This window comes from Sus scrofa, chromosome 1 (assembly GCF_000003025.6).
Source record: "Sus scrofa isolate TJ Tabasco breed Duroc chromosome 1, Sscrofa11.1, whole genome shotgun sequence".
Lineage (NCBI taxonomy): Eukaryota > Metazoa > Chordata > Mammalia > Artiodactyla > Suidae > Sus > Sus scrofa.
Genome location: NC_010443.5, coordinates 125,347,483 through 125,370,025, shown reverse-complemented (window position 1 = coordinate 125,370,025; position 22,543 = coordinate 125,347,483). Strand labels below are relative to the sequence as shown.

The 22,543-nt window shown below is 36.4% G+C and overlaps 1 pseudogene; it reads right to left on the bottom strand.

Annotated features, from left to right (window-relative positions):
* Positions 1 to 22,543, bottom strand: part of LOC100157010 — a 59,264-nt pseudogene that overhangs the window by 16,173 nt on the left and 20,548 nt on the right.

Below are 22,543 nucleotides of genomic sequence, written 5' to 3'. Positions count from 1 at the left end.
TCATTCCTCTCACAAAGTGGTTCATAGCATAGATGAGTGTCAAGCAGAGGCTAAATTATCCATTCAGTGGTTGTTATCAATATAAAGACACATTGTGGGTGTTCCCTTTTTCTCTCTCTCTCTACATACACACACACACACACACACACACACACACACACACACACACACACACAGCTACACCATGGCATGTGGAAGTTCCTGGGGGGCCAGGGATAGAACCCATGCCACAGCAGTGACCCTAGCCACCACTGCAGTAAGAATGCTGGATCCTAAACCTGCTGTGCCACAAGGGAACTCCCTGGATATTTTTATCTTTCTGGTTGGTGAGGTGCCCTGGGAATTTAGATAGAAAAGGAAAATAAACAAACAAAACTTTCAAGGTGAGTCCAACACCCAGCCATGCATGAGAATTACGTCTTAGGTTTCTTGAACCCCTTCGTGAATTCAGGGTAAATATTACTTATGTGATTGCCACTCTGCAGACCAGCACCAACATTTTAAATTCCCAATACAGACTTTATGTGGACTTCTTTCCTACTTATAGTATTTGGATGAAGCTTGTGCTTGGCCTCTTGACTTTCACATGTACTATAAACACAATGTTTATCTATTTCCCCTATGAAATCCTAACCTGGAATAATTTGAGAATTAGGCTTGCATCCAGGTGCTTATGCCATTTATTAATTTATTCTTTCAAAATGTATATGCACATTTTGAGTGTATAATATGTGCCCAGCAAGTATATTTTATTGTAGACATTTGAGCACAAAGGAGGAGGACCCCTAGCCATAGCAAGTCTCTTTGAGGAAGAAGGCATTAAATGGAGACATTAAAGCAAGTAAGGTGGAAAGGGCAAAAATAAAACAAAATAAAAGATGCAGGATACAAGAAAGGTGAAATTTCACAGATTATCCCCTTAATCTATCACATATTTCACACCATTTTAGGCTTGAAAATTTAGTAGCTAGTATTGTTTCCTTCCTTCTTTTTTAATGAAAGATTATTACCTTGATTATTAGAGATTACTTCAAATTTCTAATTCAAAGCTCTTAGGAAATACTAATATCAAGCAGAAATTTGAAAGGCAACCTTTGAAAATCCTACCAGATTGAATAGCTCTGATGCTGTTATATTCTGCTGCATCCTGTGTATAATAATAATATAGGATATTAACTGAAGATTATTTTCAATCTGGACTATCCTTTTATGTCTTCAAAATGGCATTCCCACACAATAATCTTATTCTATAATGTTGTTTCTGTGAGAATAGGCCACTCTTTCTATTAACTGTGTCACAGATTGTAATAGCAATGGCAGTGATTGAGATCCAAGTGAAATGTGCATCAGCTAACCTCTGAATTGGAACTGGACTCTTGTTCAGTGAAATTAGCTAATACATCGACAAAGCTCGCCACAATCCAGACTTCTTGGTAGCTGTATTAACATCAGCCTCAGGGCTGGAGGTAGTCTGGTCAGCAGGTGGATCTGAGGGAGTTCTTTGATTTTTGCCTTCCCATACCTGTGCCCTTGCTGAAGTGAATGGCACCCCTGTTATTCCAGGGATAATGAGGTAAGATGTGCTCGTAATAGCAATTTATTAAAAATAAAAAAGTCACACATTAGCAAACTAAAATTATAATTAAAAGGAAAAAAAAAAAAAGAAGAAAGCATCTGCATAAATAGTTCCAAATTTTCAAGGGACTGCTCCTTAGAGGACAGAGACATCAGGATTCAAATTTGATGAGTAATTTTCCTAGGCCACATGAACCAAATATATCATCTGACACAGATTTTCCTTTGATTTCCACTTAGGTTTAATGGTTGAATAATCATGGCTCATAAGTTTATCTTTAATAACAGTCACAGCAGACAGTTTATTAGCAGATTCTGCAGGCTGCAGGGTTGTCATTTGCCGTTATAGTGATTGTCTGTTTTAAATATCACAGCTGTTGGTGTTTTTGTTTATTTATTCATGATTTGATTCCTGCCTCTCCCACATCGCTGATGCTCAAAGGCAGGCTATTTTCCTTTTCTCTTTGAATTGTGAAAGGCGGCTGTGACAGCCCCTAGCCTGAGCCATGGAGTGTCACACAGGGCCCTATGGTGCTGAACAAAAAGCCACGTCTTCCTGAATCTGGCAGGGCTCTTTATGAGAGCCCAGCCTTCTTGCAGCGGACTTTCTCTGTCAGTGAGTGGTGGGAATGAATGGAATCCTATCAGGGGCTCTCGGCCAGTGAAGACCCTTCTTCATGTGTTTCTTGGCCATGAGAGTGGAACCACTGGGAGAAATACAAATGTCCAGGCATCCCATCTCCTATGCAAAATGAGGTACCTCTGTGAATAAACATAGAAAGCACTGTAAGCTGCAGTCTCTAAATCCAGCTGAAGGGAGAGCTTGGTCATAATACATAGCATCTTTCATTGAATTGTAAGGGGACAGACTCATATTGAACAAATGACATTATTTCACTAGTTTTCAGAAAAGCCCTGTGAGGCAGAAAATCTACGGAGTGATACAATTTTGTAAAGAGCAAACTGGGGCCTCACATTCTCAGCAAGGAATGAGAGGGGCTACTGCTGCTATGCTGAGGCTGATTTGGGGAGCCTGGACATCCCCCAAATACCAAAATCCTCCCCCTCTTCCCTGAGGAAATAATGTCATGTGCCCTATGTCCCTTGAGTAAATTAAACAATGTCCCCATCTGATGAATAGGAGGTGGGAAAAGTCTGATATTCTACAACTTAATGTGTACTCCTTGGACAGAGGGCACATGAAATGTACATAACTAATCTCAGTCAATTTTTGTGAACAGGCTCAGATTCCTGGGAAGTCCATGAAAGCAGAGAGAAGACAGACCTAAGAAAGGAAGAATGAAGCAGGAAAGCTGGAGGCACATTTCATTCATTTATTGATTTTTGGAGGGATATGTCTCCCCCCACCAATACTCCAGAAGGTACCCATCAGTTTTCTTGCCAAATTTAGCAGGAAGGAGGCTCAGAATATCTCTGTGCCCCTGTTGCTTCAGGAAAGGGGAAGGTGCAATCTGCAAAGTAAAATTGCCCTTCCCTTTACTGGAGCAGCAGTAGATTTTTTTTTTTTTTTACTGCTACCCTGCCTTTCAGTAAGTACTTTTGTAAAGTAACAGTAAAAGCTAACGTGCAATAATATTTCAGAAGTTAATGGTGGGTGCTGAGGATTATGGACCGCTTTAATTTTTACTGTTGCTTTGCTAATATCTTTATCAAAATAATGAGAACCAGAAAGTAGTATCGATTGGTAAGCAGAGCCAGAGATAGGACTCAGTACTGTGAGCTTTTCAACCTGCCTGGCTCCAGAGGCTCTACCCAAAAATCAGGCTGAAACCAGAAAATGCTGTTCCTTTTAATGAATGAGATGCCCCCAATAATACCCTTGAAAGAGTAATTTCAATATCAGCATCATTATTCTTTGAATTTGTGCAGCTTAGTAGTTCTAAAACTCTGTCCCTACAAATTCTGGGAGTCTGCAAGCTGGGTATCAATGTACCAAGGTTCAAGTCTAACAATTACTCATTCTTGACAAAATTGAAATGTAAAAAACATAATACGGTAGCAGATACGGTCTTGTTTTATTCTAAGTTTCTTTGCCCATAAATGTTTATAAATCCTTTGACATTGGATGGTGCTTATCAAGAAACGTTGGCCAATACTTCTTTATTTAAACTATTTGCTGACTCTATGATAAAATTATGTTGACTCTGATATATCCAGCACTCAAAGGATTTTCATCAGGGACACACCTACTACTTTGGTCTGAGACACCAAAAATTATGGCAATCACCTCCTATCAGATCTTTTTGCTTCTGCCTGTTCTCCACACAACAGCCAGAGTGAGCCTTTGAAAATGCAGGTTGGATGATGGGACTCTTGCTCAAAACTCAGCAACTAGTTCTCCCATGTCAATACCAATGTAGGCACAAGTCTTTATATAAAGTCCTACAAGGCCTCACATGGCTTGGCCATTCAGTCTTTGCCTATGCCCCTCTTTTCCTTCACATTATTCCAGGCACTTTGACATCGGGCTGCTCTTTGAACAGGCCAGGGAAACTTGTCCCGTACAGCCAGTGTCCTAGTTTTATGCTGGAATGCTCTACCCCTAGATATATGTTTGCCTGAACTCATTATTTCCTTCAAGCTTTTGCTCAAATCTCATTTTCTCAGTGAAACTCCCCTGCTTAATACCTAACCTGTTTGTCTTTCCAATTCCCATTTCTTCTTAACTTATTCCACTATTTTTCCAATCACATCTATTACTTTCCATCACTTTAACCCTTTAGAATCAGATATTTAACAAGGACCTACTGGAAATCTACTCAATAGTCTGTAATATTACAGACTAATATATGATATTACAGACACAAGGAAATCTACTAAATAGTTTGTAATAACCTACATAGGAAAAAAAGAATGGATATATGTATATGTATAACGGATTCACTTTGTTGTAAAACCGGCAATAAAACACCTGTAAGTCAAACATACTCCAATAAAATTAGAAAAAAAATTAAAAGTGGAATTCAAATGTCAATACCATGGGAACAGAAATCTTGGACTTAAACGGAATTTCACATCTTCTAGTAATGCTCCAGAAGTATGTTGAATAAATGAATATCTATTATTCATGCAAAAATCCTATTATGTTCTGAAGATACAAGAATTAGCAATACATGTTAGCTTATTGTTCAGTGGGAAAAATACAATTAACCAGCAGATACGGGAAATAGAATCATGCAAAGCAACAAAAGAATAATAATGGAAGAAATCATGAAGGATTACGGAGCTGAGTTTAATAGTCATGTGCATTGCATGTACTTACACTTGTGATCTAATGCTACATTACACTGTATATTTTGTATATTGTATATTGTCATTAACATGGTTCCTCCAATGCAATTCAAAACATCAGTATTCACTGCGCCCTCCAAGGAACACTATGACATTCAAGTGCTCCACACCTATGAAATTTAAGAACTGCTATTTGATTGTGAGGTGATTTTTGAAAGGCTTTTGCATATATTTTTCTTATCTAATTCCCAGGACAACCTTCAAAATGCATGTCTTATATTCTATTTCCCTTATTACGTTCTCCCTGTTGTGACTTTCAAGTTTTAAGCAGTGATATTTAAGGTAACTAAGATGCCTAAGGTTCTCAGAGATTCCTGTTACATGTTGCTATGAGTGCTATGGTTGCTAACCTGTGTTCACTTTTTTTTTTCCAGTTGTAGTCCACCATTATGGGTCTTTCTTTCAAAATAATATTAAATTCTTCAATAATTGCTGGGAGTGGGAAAAGCACAGCTTAATAAAAACTTTTATTTTCTTACCGTGTACTCAGCTGGACCCTGGACTTTGGATCCTCTTCTCTTTCAATTTCATACACATTTATCCTGTAGTGATTGGATAAAAGGCATGGCTTAAGTAGTTATAGGAAATACAAAGATGAATAAACTAGTATCCTTGTTTCAAGATCTTGTAGTCAAGGAGTGGTGTCAGTGGTGTCAGCAGCAGCTAAAAACACTATTCTTGCAAAGTTCTTGTGCGTGTGTATAATTTTTGTCAACTTTTCATTTTAGGGTAGATTTAGATTTACAAAGTTGTGAAGATAGAATAAAGACTTAAATATAGCCCACACCTAGTTTTCCCTATTGTTAATATCTTGCTTTATTATGGTACATATTTTACATAATGAACCAATATTGATACATTAATTACATTATTAACTAAAATCCATACTATATTCAAATTCCATTTTTTTAAGGGCCACACCTTCAGCATATGGAATTTCCTAGGCTAAGGGCTAAATTAGAGCTGCAGCTGCCCATCACAGCCATAGCAATGTGGGATCCAACCACAGCTCACAGCAACACTGGATCCTGAACCCAGTAAGCGAGGCCAGGGATCAAACCTGCATCCTTATGGATACTAGTTGGGTTTGTTACTGCTGAGCCACAATGGGGACTTCCCAAATTCCCTTTCTTTTAAAAAACTTAATGAACTTTCTCTGTGCTCAGACCCCATCCAGGATATCACATTGCATTTAGCCATCATGTCGCTTTAGGCTGCTCTTGATTATGATAGTTTCTTAGACTTTACTTGTTGTCAATGACTTTCACAGTTTTGAAGTGTACTTGTCAGGTATTTTGAAAAAAAAATGTCTTTCAATTGGGATTTGTATGATGTTTTCTTCATGATTGGACTGAAGAAAACATTTTAGGTTTGGGGAGGAAAAGTCCAAGGAGGTAAACTACCACTTTCAGCACGTTATATAAAGAGGACATGCTATCAACATGACTTATCCCTGTTGATGTTTATCTTGATCACCTGACTGAGGCAGTGCTTTTCAGGTTTCTTCACTGTAATCCCCATGATTTTCATGTACCTTTACTTTAAACAAATCAGGATTGTGAAGAAGTTTCCTTGGACTTCCTGTTTTAGGTCCAGCCTCTTCAAACTCTAAACCAGCTCACTTTCCTCTCACTTCCAAGATTTCCCAAGTACCTTTTTGTCTTTTTTTTTTTTTGTGGGAAAGGCATTTATTTGATGTCATCCATGAAGAAATATCAATTTTGTGTGTGGAGGATGCTTTTATTGCTTTTAACTAGTGACTCAGATTAGCTATGAAATTAAATACCTTAGTTTAAGAGCAGTCAGGCTAAGGAATTAAAAAAAAAAGACTAATAATTTCATGGATTCACAAAATTCTAAAATTAAAGTAGCTTAATTTCAAATGAGAGACATAATGCACATAAATTGTTTTAAAAGTTGGAAAACAGAATTTTAGACAAAAACCCCAAACCATCTGTGGCTATCAAGAGATACTTACTGCTATAATTACCTTCAGTCATTTTTCTATATGTGTATGTATTTACCCATGTATCTACATATCTTTATTTTCTTTTGACTGGGGGGGGGTGATCTTATCAGTATATTTCTGCATTTTTTTTGTTTCCCCAATTAAACCTCATTTTGAAGGATCTCAAAATTCTGTGACAGACTTCTGGTCAAACTGTTTCTATTAAAAATACTTATTTTTAAAAATCCCCTTTTCTCTGAAGGTTTTACATTGGGTTATCATTAAGCAGAATTTTACTATTAAGCTTAAATGGCCAGTTGAGAGAAACAGGATAGCCAGGGAGCTCTCAACACATAGGCTTTCTAAACACCATAGAAATCACGGCAACAACCAAATTTCAAGAATTTTAGGCCATTTTTTCAGCTCCTTACCAGAATGGTGGTCAACCTTCTTCCTCAGCTCAGCAAACTTGCAAACAATGTGAGTTGCATGACAATCCAGCACAGGTTTATATCCAGCGCTGATTTGGCCTGGGTGGTTCAGGGTAATCACCTGATCAGTGAAGCCAGCTGCTTCCCTTGGTGGGTCATTTTCACTATCACCAGCCTCGACGCCATGATGGACATCCTTGACAGACACATTCTTGACACGAAATCCACATTTTCCCCAAGAAGAGCCTCATTCAAAACTTCATAGTGTATTTGAACAGGATTTACTCCAGTTGTAGTGTTGACTGGAGCAAAGGCAACCACCAGGCATGTTTGACAGCACCAGTCTCCACTCAACCCCCAGGAACAGTACCAATAATCACCAATTTTGTAGACATCCTAGAACAAACCCAAAGACCTGTCAGTGAGAATTGGTGGCAGGATGTAATCCAAAGATTTGAGCAGCTTGGTTTCCTTGTCATTACCATCTTAACCGGTGATTTTCAATACTGTGAACCAAGGCATATTTGCACTTGGTTCCAGCATATTTCTTTCATTCCAATGAGAAATTTGCACAAATTCTACCCATTTGGGTTGTAGCCCATTTTTTTAAAGTAGGTACTGACTTCATTATTATCTCTATGGTTGAGGAGTATCTCAGTGGAATCTATTTTGTTAATACCAACAATTAGTTGTTTCACAACCAGAAAGTAAGCCAGAAGGGTATGTTCATGAGTCTGTCCATTATTGGAGATACCTGCTTCAAATTCACCAACACTACCATCAGTACAGGAGAGTCAGTATGAGATGTACCTATAATCATGTTTTTTGCTCAAGTCTCTGTATCCTATAGCATCATTATAGTCATATAATACTTACTGGTCTCATATTTTCACATGGAATTGTCAATGGTGATACCAAGCTCACATTCAACTTTCAGTTTTTCCAAGACCCATACATATTTGAAAGAGGCCTTTTCCATCTCAGCAACCTCTTTCTCAAATTTTTCAATGTTTTTTTTTGGTCAATCCCACACTCGTAGATCACATAGCCAGTAGTGGTAGACTTGCCTGAATCTATGTGTCCAACAATGTGGATGTTAATATAAGTCTTTTCTTTTTGGCTAAGATTTAGTGATGGTTTACATGGCACACATGTTTGGAGAGCAAATGTTACAAAAAAAAAAAAAAAACTACACTAAGATTAAATATGGAGAATTTACCCCAATTAATTAAGTTTTAAAAATGGCCAACTCCAGTATAAGCATTTAATCATACTCTTAGAGTTGGAAATTTTAGCTGGGGAATTTATAATTATTTCCTCTGTCATAAGTTCTGTGATGACTATATTGATGCATCTTTTGACTAATCTTTACATTTTTAATTATTTCCTTATTATAGTTAAGCTCACTAGAATTCACATTCTTGGAGGTGGGCTTGATGGAAAATTCAAAGATTCAAGGATTACCGTCTTCCTTTTGTTGACCAAGAAATAAGATGGTGCCATAAGGCAAAAAAGAAAACAAAACTCCATTTATTTGGGTTTTTAGGAATTGCAATTCAGGAGACACAGATTTGAGTAGCAACCCAAATGTACTTCTAGATGAGCTGAAAACTAAAGAGTTTTATAAGGAAAAAGGAGGAACCTCATATAAGTTATTTTGAAAGAATTATGATTGATGTTGGTAGATTGGAACCATTCTAGTCTATATGTGATTGGTTGCTAAGGCCATTACTATGAGAGAGTCTGGTGTGTAAGCATTCTTCAAAGATATTGTGACCCTGTTCGAAGTTCATGTTCCATCTTATGGAGACATGCACAATCCTCTCTTCCCCTCATGGCCTCTGTGAGCATTACAGATTTCATTCTACTTATTCTTTCACACTTTTTGAAAACCAAGGTAACTAGCCTGGTGCCTCTGAAGGAACAGAATCTGACAAAATGCTCTTCTACCTCTAAGATTCCATGATCCTATGATCATTGGCTATTTTTAGAAGTTTTTTATGGATTATAATATTTTACACATATATGCATACATATAAAAATAAGGAATACATGTGATATATATAAACACTTTAATGTGGATAATAAAACTTAGACTGCAATCCTACAGAAATTAAAATATATATTTCCTTGGAAATTTAATAAATTATTGATATTTCAATTTACATGTTCAGTATAACTCACTCAAGAAGAAAAAAAAAACAGAACACTATTTTGGAGAAAGGTAGTAGAACTGGAATATTAGTTGGTGTGATTCCTTCAGTCAGATTCTATAAACATAGTTGAAGAAAGCCTAGATTACAAGGTAATAAGTCAATAACACATGCTCACCAGTTCAAATCAAGCTCTCAAAGCCAGGTATTGGAAATATGAAGTGATTTTCCCAATATAGTTCACTTAGTTTTACTCTTAATTGCTATTGTGTTTGAGATTCATTTTAATCCTATTATTGATTTAAGAAATAAAGAGTTTGAATAGGGTCCAGAGGAAGTGAGAGTTAAAAAAATGATTAGTGGATTGACTATGAAACATTGAGTTCATTGGGGTTATTGAGTTTGGAGCAGGCTAAGGACAGGCTTAATATCAGTTTCAGGCTGTATAGGCAAGACTATGGTATGATTAACTGTGTGTAACTAATTTCAGCTTCCACCAAGGAAAATGCACATTTACATGAGTATGGATTTGCTTTGGTCATTGAGACGATACAATAGCCTAGGAGACAGCTACAATTTATCATCAACCCTAGGACTCATTGTAGCCAGGAGAAAGAAAGTTCATAGTTTACCATGAGAGGCCCCATGAAATGAACAGAATTGTATTGCATATAGACAAGAAGTGATATCTGCCTCCTAGTCACAAAAGTTTTAGCTGCTACCACAAATAATGATAAGGAAACCATCTGTCCATGAAAAGCAAGCCTCCCAATGCTGAGCCCCACTCTGTCCTGTTCAGTCTTTTATAATTGGTTTGGAGGCTATCGAACATAGGCCATTGCCTTCTATGTTATTCTGTGCTTCTCTGTTATTCTGTGTTGTGCATTAGTGGGGACTGACTAGCATTAAGTAGACAGCATCTGTGACTGCAGCATTACACTTTGAGCTCACATAATATACACACGATATGTATGTCGTGAGTTACACTGATTTAGAAAAAAAATTATTCTGCTTTACTCCAGTATAACAATTTACACTTTTGGGAACTTCTTTTGGTCACCGAATCAATAATTCACTATTTGGAAAGTTGATGCCTTAAATTACATTCTGTAATAAGTTCAAGCCGGTAGGTTACACAGATCTGAAACAAGGTAGTGGTATTATACATTCTTCCTGAAGAATCTAGAATAGAGTGCTATATGGATAGAAGTATGGTGAGGAAAATGCTGATTTTGTTAATTGTCAGGGGACCACTCTGTCTGGAATTTAACCCAAGGTAGTTGCAGTCTGTTGCATAATCTATATCTTTTCTCTTTGCTCTGTGGCTCAGCCATAACCTCTCCGCTCAGACCCTGTTCTTGGACTCTGCTTCCTTTTCTTTCCTCCATCAACTTTTCACTGTCTACTAAATTCTTCTTTTCAGACAGCATAGCATAGTGCTAAGATCTGGTGCTTAGGTCTTGTGCTTTTGAGTCACCTAGGTACAGGTTTGAAAGCCGCTCTCTTTCCTAGTTCAGAATTTTTCCCAAATTTCTCAGAAAGTCAGTTTCCTCATCTGTAAAACTAACATAAGACTATCTCTAATGTAGGGATATTGGGTGGATTAAATGCAGGAGTATTTGTAACAGATCAACCTCTATTGCATATACTAAAACTAACAACTTCTAGGAAAAGTAGGTATTTTTTATATGATCACTTACTTCACCTTTAAGATATTACTGATCATGCAATAATTGTGAATTGAGCACTTATCGTGTCACAGCTTTATGCATAACAGTGTACAACAGATTGTGCTGGATGAATAGTTACTAAAAATCAAAATAATGGTAAAATATATATATGTTTCTCTTACATTCATGGAGCTTAGAGTAGATTATGATTCTCTTTTGGTTTAATAACAGATTTTCATGGAAAATAAGAAATGATACACATTAAACTATGTATTATTTTAAGGTACATCATCATTACAGAAATATGCTAAGTATGAAAAATGCACACATTTTAGTAAAAATATTGTATAATTACTGTCCCATTGTGAATTTAAAACTGATTAATTTCTGAATACTAGCCATCATCTTGAATTTTTCTTGGTTATGTTTGTTCCATTCTTCAACCAATCTATTTCTTTTAGAGTCCTCATAGGCTCTATCCAATCCTGTGGTTGTTGCTCTGCTGTGTGTTCAGGCCTTTCTGCTACCTTTGTTAGCCCATTGTTCTGCTAATATTGTGGGTTATGCCTGAAAATTCCAGACCTGGTGAGGTGTCACATTCAACAGAAAGCACAGTCAAGAAACCTTAAGTAATTTAATACAGTTCCAGCAGTCATTTTCTGCTTCTTTTCTGGCAGAACATGAAAGAGACTTTCAATTCCAATGCAGCCCTTCTCCACACCCAGCTCCTCTCCATCTACATCTCTCAAAGAGCTCAGTCTTTCCAAAGCCTCTCCTATCTCTCCCATTCTTAATATGCTCTTTAATATTCTTTAACCTCTGTGATAAAAATCAGAAAAGAAGGAAATGTCAATTAGGCAATTCCAGGATCTTTCCCAATTGAAGGCAAGAAGGAAGCAGGGTTTATGAATATTTCTTCAAACATGAATCATTTTGTTTCTGTCATGCAGTTATAGCCTTTTGCTATTCTCACCTAAGGATGGGGCAATAAGGCAAATCAGGATAAGGAGTGAGGATGGGATCAGCTGAAACTGGGGGATAACTGACAGAGCTGGTCTTTTCAAATGCTGAACTCCTCTTGAGCACATCTCTGTACTCTTGACAAGTGCATTTCCTCAACACTTCAATGCAGACTTTTGGGACAATCCTAGGCTTGGGCGGGAGCAACAAAACATTTGTAGAAGTTGCTCATTGATTCAATATGAACTTAGTTTTACTGTTGGCTCCCCTGGCATGTAAGCCCCATTTCTCTGGTAACACTGTGTTTGATACCCCAGTATCAACCCTGATTGAATTCCAAGTGCCAATTATTTAAGAATATTCAGGACATTTAGGGTTAACATAATTGCAATATAACAATCATTCAGTAATGTACAAGGCTAACAAAATAGAAGCATGAGTATCAATATAAGAAAGAATCATAATTTATTGTAATAATTTTCCCTTGGCATTAATACTTTGCTGTCTTGTAGTTTATCATATGTGCTTATCATTGATGTTTTATTATGAAATTTTTAAAATGGAAGATGTCAGTGTATTGGATTCACCTTATTAAAATAAGTACTGAATTTGGGGGGAATTTGGCTTCCAGGTCTGGGACAATATGCTTGAAAGAAAACTGTCTTAAACATACCTTAGATCTTCCATGCAGGTAGGAAAATTGCACAATCTATAGTAAATTAGGACAGTGGCATTATTGGGTTAAATCATAGCTTAATTATTCAGTTACTTGAGGCTACATAATCATCCAGCCATATCTTTTGATAATGTTCCTTTAGACTCTCTGGGAGTAACCAAATTTAGAATGATGTGCTGTCATGCCACTTCTAAAAAGCATTTTGTGTGCTGTCATTGGTGGTTGGTTAGCAATGCCTCAGAGAATACTGTTTGTGTAAATTTCATTAATTATTTTACTTCAGACTTGATGAAAGTGATTTTTAAAAATTCAGATGAGATCTAAAACAAAACCAGACATAATTTTGGATTCAGAGCCACAGAGGATTTGTTTCAGGAGCAAAACTGTTTCCATGGAGTTACAAAGTATATCTGAAGTTTATAATTTAGTTAAAATTATCAAGTATTTGTAAAGTTACTCTGTGTTTAAAATATGTTAAACATTTTCATAGATACTCTCAGACATTTAGGATCAGAAAAAGTTTGAGACAGCCAAGTTTTGAAAATGGAAGTGCTAGTTATTCCATAGCTGCCACTCCGAGTCTCACTGCATAATTAAGCTAGAGTTGTTGCATGTTCCCCAGAGGATCCAATTCAGCAACATATATCTCACCTCTTGATTTATCTCCCATAGTCCTATGAGCCCTGGGGGTATTGGGTAATCACCTATTGACTTATTGTGCTAGACATCCAGCCATATCATTTGTTGTTTTACTAAGGACAACTGATATTTCCTCAGAGTTTGGGGCTTTCCAAGTAAATAAATATAATTACTTTTCCCTCTTTCCATGAACTGTCTGCAGTATAGATAAATTATCACTAGGTATATAGAAATATATGTATAGTAACATCACAGGCCAAAGAATGGAAACAGTTATAGCCAAGGTTAATTGAGACTGGTGTTAGAACTCACACTTCCTCTCCTTTACACTTTTTATAAATACAACCAAAAGCTGCATGTTAGAACAACGAATTATAAGTGTGAACCAATCAATAATGAAGAGTGTTCTAAGTACAAGGCTAGAGAAAATACAGACATCTAAGCACCATTTTATACTTTCTTATTAATTGTCAACATTCAAAATCACTGCTTAAAATAATCCCATCATGGCTCAGCAGAAACGAATTTGACTAGCATCCATGAGGACACAGGTTCTATCCCTGGTCTTGCTCAGTGAGTTAGGGATCCAGTGTTGCCATGAGCTGTGGTGTAGGCTGCAGATGCAGCTTGGATCCTGCATTGCTGTGGCTGTGGTGTAGGCTGGCAACTGTAGCTCCAATTTGACTCCTAGCCTGAGAACTTCCATATGGTGCAGGTGAGGCCCTAAAAAGATAGCAATAATAATAGTAATTATTATTATTATTCTAGTTTTATCTCTGAAGTTGGATAATTAACCCTCAAAATTTTGAGGGTTTCCAAATACTGACACTTCAGGGCTTCTACATTTTTTAATACTCTTTTAAACATTTAACTGTGCAATATGGTTTATTCAGAGAGCCTGGATATAGTTCCCTGTGCTATACAGTAGGAACTTGTTGCTTATCCATTCTAAATATAATTAGGACCTACTTAGATTCCACCTATTTCTTAAAGATTTCTCTGATAATTCTAGCATAGCATATTCCCTTTTCTGAAGTTTCATAATTTTTATTATTTTCACCATGATTTGGGATCCTAACTACTAGCAGTACTCTGTTTTCTTTATGAATCCTTGAATATGCATATGGAAGTTGAGTATTTGAAAGATAATTTTTATGTTGAAAAGATGATATGTGGTCTTCTTCCCAGAGTACTAAATATATTATAAAAGATAATTTCCAATTATGTATACTGAAACTTTCTCATCTTTTAAAATTTTATTCTTTTTGGGTACAATTGAACATACAACTAATAAGCTGAGGCCCAATAAGTATCTCATTGGGCATTTATGCTTATTGCCATTCTTACTTGCTCAACTGTAATAAAATTAGGAAATGACTGGTAGCAGCATTTTCGCTTCTGTTGAAAAACTAAGTTTATATCATTTTAGCAGATATACAAGATGCCGAGATATAATAATTCATTCTAGACTTATTAAAGTCTAATGTAAACTATTACTTTTATCCCTTTAAGTTCCATTTATTCTTTTCTCTCTTGCCTTTTTGTTGTTGTTGTTGTTTTTTGTTTGTTTGTCTTTTTTAGGGCCACACTGTGGCATAAGGAAGTTCCCAGGCTAGGAGTCCAATTGGAGCTATGGCTGCTGGCCTACACCACAGCCACAGCAACGCAAGATCTGATCCTCTTCTGCCACCTACCCCACAGTTCATGGCAATGCAAGATCCCTAACCCACTGAGAGAGGCTGGGGATTGAACCCGTGTCCTCATAGACCTTTTTTTTTTGCTATTTCTTGGGCCACTCCCACGGCATATGGAGGTTCCCAGGCTAGGGGTCTAATCGGAGCTGTAGCCACTAGCCTACGCCAGAGCCACAGCAATGTGGGATCCGAGCCGTGTCTGCAACCTACACCACAGCTCAAGCAACGCCGGATCGTTAACCCACTGAGCAAGGGCAGGGACCGAACCGCAACCTCATGGTTCCTAGTCGGATTCGTTAACCACTGCGCCACGATGGGAACTCCTGTCCTCATAGATCTTAATGGGGTTCCTTACTGCTGAGCCATGATGAGAACTCCTGTCTCTTGCCTTTTGAGTAATTTTTGTTTAGTATTTTAGTCAACATGTATTATAACTGCAAAAGACATTATAATTATGATTTTATATAGTCAATATTCCTTGAAAATGACCCAATAATATTTTTTTCTTTCTCTTTTCCTTGTCTAGGTTTTAACTAGAGTGAATTTCCATTTGTCTGAAGAACTCACTTTGGATTTTCTTTTAGTATAGATCTTCAAGCAAAAACAAAAACAAACCAAAAAACCAAAAAAAAAAAAAAAAAAAAAACAAAAACAAAAAAGCCACACTGACTTTCGTATGAAAATTACTTTATTTTAACTTCATTTTTTGAAAGACATTTTTATTCATATAGAATTTTTAGGTTATCAGTCATTTTCTTTCAGTGATTAGAAGTGCTACTCTATTGTTTCTGGCTTGTTTCAGTTCTGTTGAGAATTCTCTTGCCAGTCTTATAATTACTATTTTAATGGTAATACATATTTTTTAATTCCTGTCACTTTTTAGCATTCCTTTTTGTCCTTGATATTCTGCAGTGTTACTATGATGTATCTAGATGTGTTTTTCTTTGTGTTTTTCCTCTTTTGAATTGAGTCTTACCTCATTGGAATTCTTTGGGTTGAGGTCTTCTACCAAATATTTTAGTTTTAGAAAGTATTTGGTCACTGTCTCTTCAAATATTGTTCTTGCTTCACTCCCTCACTTCTCTCCTTCTGGAATTCCAACTATAAGTGCCTTTGAGATGTTCCCATTTTCTCATGTGTTCCCATGTTTTTATTTTACTTGTCCAATATTTTCCATTATACTAATCCTGCTGTCTCCAACCTCTGATAAACCCATCTAATATGGTTCTTACTTTCTCTATATATTTTTTAATTTTTAATTTCTAAAATATCCATGTGATTATTTTATAGGTGCCAATTTTATGTTAAAACTCTCAAACTTTCCATTTATTTCATGTGATTTGTCTTTTTTTCTGAATATATGAATCAGAGCCATCTTAGAGTCCTTGTGTGTTAATACCAGTATCCAGATCATGTGTGAAACTGCTTATATTGTTGTTGATATTGTTTCCTCTATTTTTCTATGATATTTTCTTGTATCTTCTCATTTATAATTTTTAAAAATTATATGCTGGACATTATGTACTAGAGAGCTTTAGGGGATCCCCATGATGTTATATTATGCCAGTGAGAGCCTCCCCTTTCCTATGATCAACAGATAGGATAAGAAGCAGACAATTTGAATTAAACAAAAAAATCAGTTGGGTCAGTGCAAGTTTTCAGGTTTAAAAAGACAGTATAACTCTTGTTTACCCTCATCTCTAGGTAGACATATGGGATATGTATTAAGAGGCTTTCACTAATTTTTCTTCTGTCTTGAAGACTGTCAATAATGCAAGTCTGCTTTTCAGAGATCTCCAGCCAAGATTTTTAGCTTCCTGCTTAACAAACCTTCAAATACAGCAAATTTTTTAAGATAGAGTTTAAAGTGGGTTTTTCAGAAAAGCAAAGCACAAAGGAACTGCAGCAGATTTCATTCTCCCTTTTAGAAAATTTGGCCCAGCCAACCAGACTCCCACTTAACACCGGAACTCAGCGAATATCCTTATGGGAAAACTAGATGCCTTTCAAGATTCCAGTTTGTTCTTCAGCTCCCAGAAACACTCAAAATAATGCTTGACCCAATATCTGGGTACCCTGTGGCCTAGTCAAGTTGACACATACAATTAAATATGACACTATTATTAAATTTATATATTATGATTATATGCTTTATAATATATACATGCATATGGGATATAATTTATTAAACATTGTGTCATAGAATATATTATTATGAGAACTACTTAAATTGGCATCCAAGGCCACTCAATATATTATATGTGTTCAATTCATATTTGTTAATTATTAAAAATGTTTCATTCAAATACCATTTTATGTAGAGATATAGTTAAGCACTCACATTTTGGAACTATTCTGCCTGTGTTAAAATCCTAGCCCTATCACTACTAGCTGTGTACGTTTGGGTATCTATTGTCTTATCTATGTAATGATGACAATAATAACTATGTCAGTGTGTTGCGGTGAAGGTTAAATACAAAAAAAACTAACTAGTGACTGGTACCTGATAGACACTCAACAGTATGTGTAACACTATCATCATCATCATCATCATCATTGTTGTTTTAATTGTTTTTTAGTTTTGAGCCCTATTTCCCATTCCAATTGATATGTTCTTCTACTTTCATATTTTCTTGACCCTATACATGCACTTCTCTAATGACTTTAACATAGCTGAAAATTGCAATTCTTTGGATATATTTATTGATGAATATTTAAGTTTTTTATTTTCCTTTTTTTTCATTTTTTTATTACTCAAATGAATTTATCACATCTGTAGTTGTATAATGATCATAACAATCTGATTTCACAGGATTTCCATCCCACAGCCCAAGCACATCCCCCCACCCCTCAAACTGTCTCCTCTGGAGACCATAAGTTTTTCATTGTCTGTGAGTCAGCATCTGTTTTGCAAAGAAGTTCCGTCTGTCCTTTTTTCAGATTCCACATGTCAGTGAAAGCATTTGATGTTGGTGTCTCATTGTATGGCTGACTTCACTTAGCATGATAGTTTCTAGGTCCATCCATGTTGCTAAAAATGCTGGTATTTCGTTCTTTTTGATGGCTGAGTAATATTCCATTGTGTATATGTACCACATCTTCTGGATCCACTCCTCTGTCGATGGACATTTAGCTTGTTTCCATGTTTTGGCTATTGTAAATAGTGCTGCAATGAACATTGGAGTACATGTGTCTTTGCGAGTTGAGGTTTTCTCTGGATAGATGCCCAGGAGTGGGATTGCTGGGTCAAATGGTAGTTCTATGTTTAGTTTTCTGAGGAATCTCCATACTGCTTTCCACAGTGGTTGCACCAATTTACAATCCCACCAACAGTGTAATAGGGTTCCTTTTTCTCCACACCCTCTCTAACACTTATTGTTTGTAGACTTTTTGATGATGGCCATTCTGGCTGGTGTGAGGTGAGTTTTTTATTTTCTTGTCTAGTAATTGTGGCAGTTTTAATCCTCCTCCTCCTCATTATCATCATCATTTTCATCATTCTCATCATTTATCATCATCATCATCTCTAGTCATTAAGACATAACAAACATTATCTGTTGAATGAATGAATGAATGTATAAAAGGATGAGGAGTGAGATAACATTTCCCATATTTGCTGAGAGAGTAAATAATAAAAAATACCACACAGTATATTCAGCATCTAAGTCTATGTTTGTTTGTTTTTTTATTCAGAATGATATTTCTACATAAATTACCCAGAACCAATAAGAAAGAGGAAAAAAAAGTTGACTTAATACTGAATTGATATAGTAATGCAAATGCAAATTGAATGACTTCATGGCATATAGTAGGAAGGTCAATGCTGCTTTAGTTCAAATAAAGAAGAATGATAGACAACTGAATCACCACAAGGCACACAGTAGTTTAGGAATGAAAAACAACATAATCAGAGTCTGGGTTTTGAGTGGAGATTCATTTTCAGCAAAAGAGTATCATCCATCATGTTAAATTTTGTTAATTTTAGTTTTTTCCATTTATTATTTGTATTTATTTTACAAATTATTTTGAATTTTAAATTACATAAGAATTAATAAACATAAGGGTATATATTTAAATTCATAGGTTTCAGATGCATTGATATTAAAGTAATATTATGATAAAATATAATTTCGGATTTGGAGTTCATGAGACATTTTACTTTAAAAGGAGACCATGCCTTACTCAGATATGTGTAAGCACCATATGACTCAAGTATTTTATTCAGTAGAATTCCATCTGAGCACAGCTTGTTAGCCTTTAGATTTGGATATATGTGCCCCCAGATACATCACAGAAATGTACTAAAGCTCAATATATCAGAGTTAATCTGTGATGCAGGCATCAGTCCAGCTGGTACATTCTACTGCTCTGAGTACTTCACTCTATTTTCGGCAGTAATTTATTTGGCATTCAGATGGAGATCTTGTGTGGGAGTAACAAAAAAGACTCAAGTCCTGAGCTGCCCAGTTCTCCTAAGAGCCACCATGTGAAGATGTACGGTCCTGCACCTGAGACAGCTGGTAGTCGCCTGTTCCTATCCCTTCTACATTTGTATGAACAGTCTTGAATAAGTGGTGAATAACTCATTTTTCCCCTACTCCAACAACTAAGTCTCATAATTGGAATTTGCTACTTCTCTTAATACATTCAATTATCTGCTGATTCAAGCATCTTCAGGTCAAATGCATTAGAAAACAGCTAATTATGCCCTTTCCCATGGGTAAGAAAATCTTTAAATTTAATTAAAAGACCTTAACTCAACTCCTTCACATTAGGGTCTACTTCCCAATGGATTTTCTACAGGGTGACTTAAAGAACCAAGCTCAATATTCAAATTAGCAGCAGCTATTACTTGTTATTTCTTTCTCTTTAAAACAAAATTATTTTTGGTTGAAGGATACTTTGATCATTAATCTCATTCTCTCAGTTATGCCTCTGCATTCACTCTCAAAAGCATAGATTAATTGAGAAAGTTTGCTCGCTGGTTTTAAAGTTGTTTACTTTCTACGTCTTGTGCCAATAAAGCACCTTAAACACAGACTTCCATTTCTCAATCTCAATATTCTCTTTGACATACTAATCAACACATAAGCAAAGGTGGTAGAAGAAATTCTTAAAAGAAGAGGGAAAAAAAATGTTAAGCACCACATCTGAGCCATGTGGGGTTCGAATATAACAGGGTGTTCTGACTTTTATGAGAGAAAGCCACAAAAATAGTTTTCTACTTCTCCTGTCTAAACTGGAAAATTGGAACACAGAGAGCTATCTTGGTTTAATATCTTCCAGAAAAGCATAAAAATCAAGGCAAATCATGTGTTTTTTCTTAAGTTTCATGAGCTTTTTTTTTTTTTTTTCTTGACTTAAAACAAACCTGTTTTTCATTAAAAGCTGGCCTTACACAGAAAGAGAAATCCAGATGTTGAAAGGAAGAAAGCAATCTGGAAAAAAGGCAATTATGTCTTATCCATAGATGAGTTTCCCCCTCTCATCCAATCTCTCTCTGTCACTCCTTTCTTCTTCCCATTCCCCTTCCTTTCCTTCCCTTCCCTACTCTTCTTCCTTCTCCCTTCCATTCTCTTTTCTTCTTGTTTGACCAATTACTTTTAGAAGACAGTTAATATGTGAGTGATGTAGTGATACCTCAAGGTGCCTGTGATGGACCAAACCCACTTCTATACCCCCCCGCCCCCGCTTCCTTGCTTGTTTGAATCAGAGTCACTGGAGAGTAATTAATGATAATAATTGTTCTTACTGATTCAACAAGCAGGCATTGGAGAGCAACTGGAGATTTTTAAAAGAGAGATGACATCAAGAAAGTGATTTTTGGGAGTTCTTGCTGTGTGGCAGTAGGTTAGGAATCCAACTGCAGCAGCTCAGGATGCTGTGGAAGGAAGTGCAAGTTCAATCCCTGGCCCAGTGCAGCAGGTTAAGGATTTGATGTTGCCACAGCTGTGACCTATGTCAGAAGTTCCTGGCCTAGGAATTTCCATATGCCACGGGTACAACCATTAAAAATAAAAGTGATCTTTTAGGAAAATTTATCTGTCAATGATGGGCAAGAAGAATTAGAACTGGAGGGTGGCAGATACGTTAGGGTTTATAACTCTCAGACAGAAGGTGTTGGGGTTTTAAACAGCCTAGCACCATGAAAATTAAAAGGACTTCATATTGAGAGGCATTTAGGAAGAATGAACCCATGTTAGATTAGGTATAGAAAATAAAAAATAGAGGTGAGCTAAAGATTATGTTCTGCTTTCAACCCTGAATGACTAAAGAAAATGGAAGTGTTATAAATGAGGGCTGATTAACAGAGCAGATTGGGTAAAGAGGATAAATTCAGTTTTAGGTAATTTGCCATTCAGTGTTATAAAGCTAATTCTAAATGGAAATGACCAAAACACTTGGGGGAAATTTGGAGAAATTGAGAAAAAAACCCATCTCAGTCATTTGTTGACATAACTCCCTGAACCTCTGGATACCTCCTTATTCATTATTTTATCTGCATGTGTACTAAAATCTCACTCATCTGCCTTGTGTGACCAGAAAACAATGTCAACACAGAAAATGGACCATATATAATTTCTTATCTGTTTTCTAAGGCAGGTGTATCCTAATAATGGGAAGATATTTTTCAAACTTAGGTATTTTATTAAAAGATGACCTGAGAATGCATGTTTGGAGGAGGGAAATACATGAGGAAGAAATGGTAAGTGCTATAATGAGGCCAGGAAGGAAGGCACAGAGGGCTGTGGTCAGGGGATCTTTGGAAGCTACCATAGGAGACAGAGGAAGTAGGGGTTGTGAGGGCCAGAGGAGGGAACTTGGAGGTAAACATAGAAATACCTAATGATTAACTGGGGGGTGGAATGTTGCATATGTGCTACAATACAACCATTCCATGTATACCCCCTAACCCCTATGGATTTTAAATATGTATTTCTCATCATTCCATACAGTTTGCTTGTTTGTTTGTTTTGTATATGAATAAAAACAACTTTGTGAATCTTACTCTACAGTTATGATAGAATGAGAAAAATAAGGTCTCTGGGGGGATGATCATATGTGGTTGATATTCGTTTTTGTACAAATGTGTATATGTAAGTGTGTGTGTGAGAGAGAGTTAGGAAATGAGTATGCAGAGGGGTGATTTACTGAGGGTGGGTTGCTTGTCCAAGTTGCTCAAGAAGTTGGGGAGTTTGGGAGGTGAGTTGGCCTCTGGAGCAATGATGGGTGTAGGCCTCATGGTGCAGGATGGGCTTGTCAAAGAACAGAGGAGGCAGTTGAGGACATGGGTATCTGTGGTCACAAGTGAATTCTATGATCAGAAGTAGGTTAAATCACTCTACTGTGTGGCTGAGCCTTAAGAGAAAACAATTTTTTACATAAAATAAAGGATAGCTTTGGGAATAAGAAAAATGCTTTTGTTTTCAACATCTAAGAGACTTGGCCTTAAATTAATGGAAAGTGTATGAAAAGAAGAGGGGA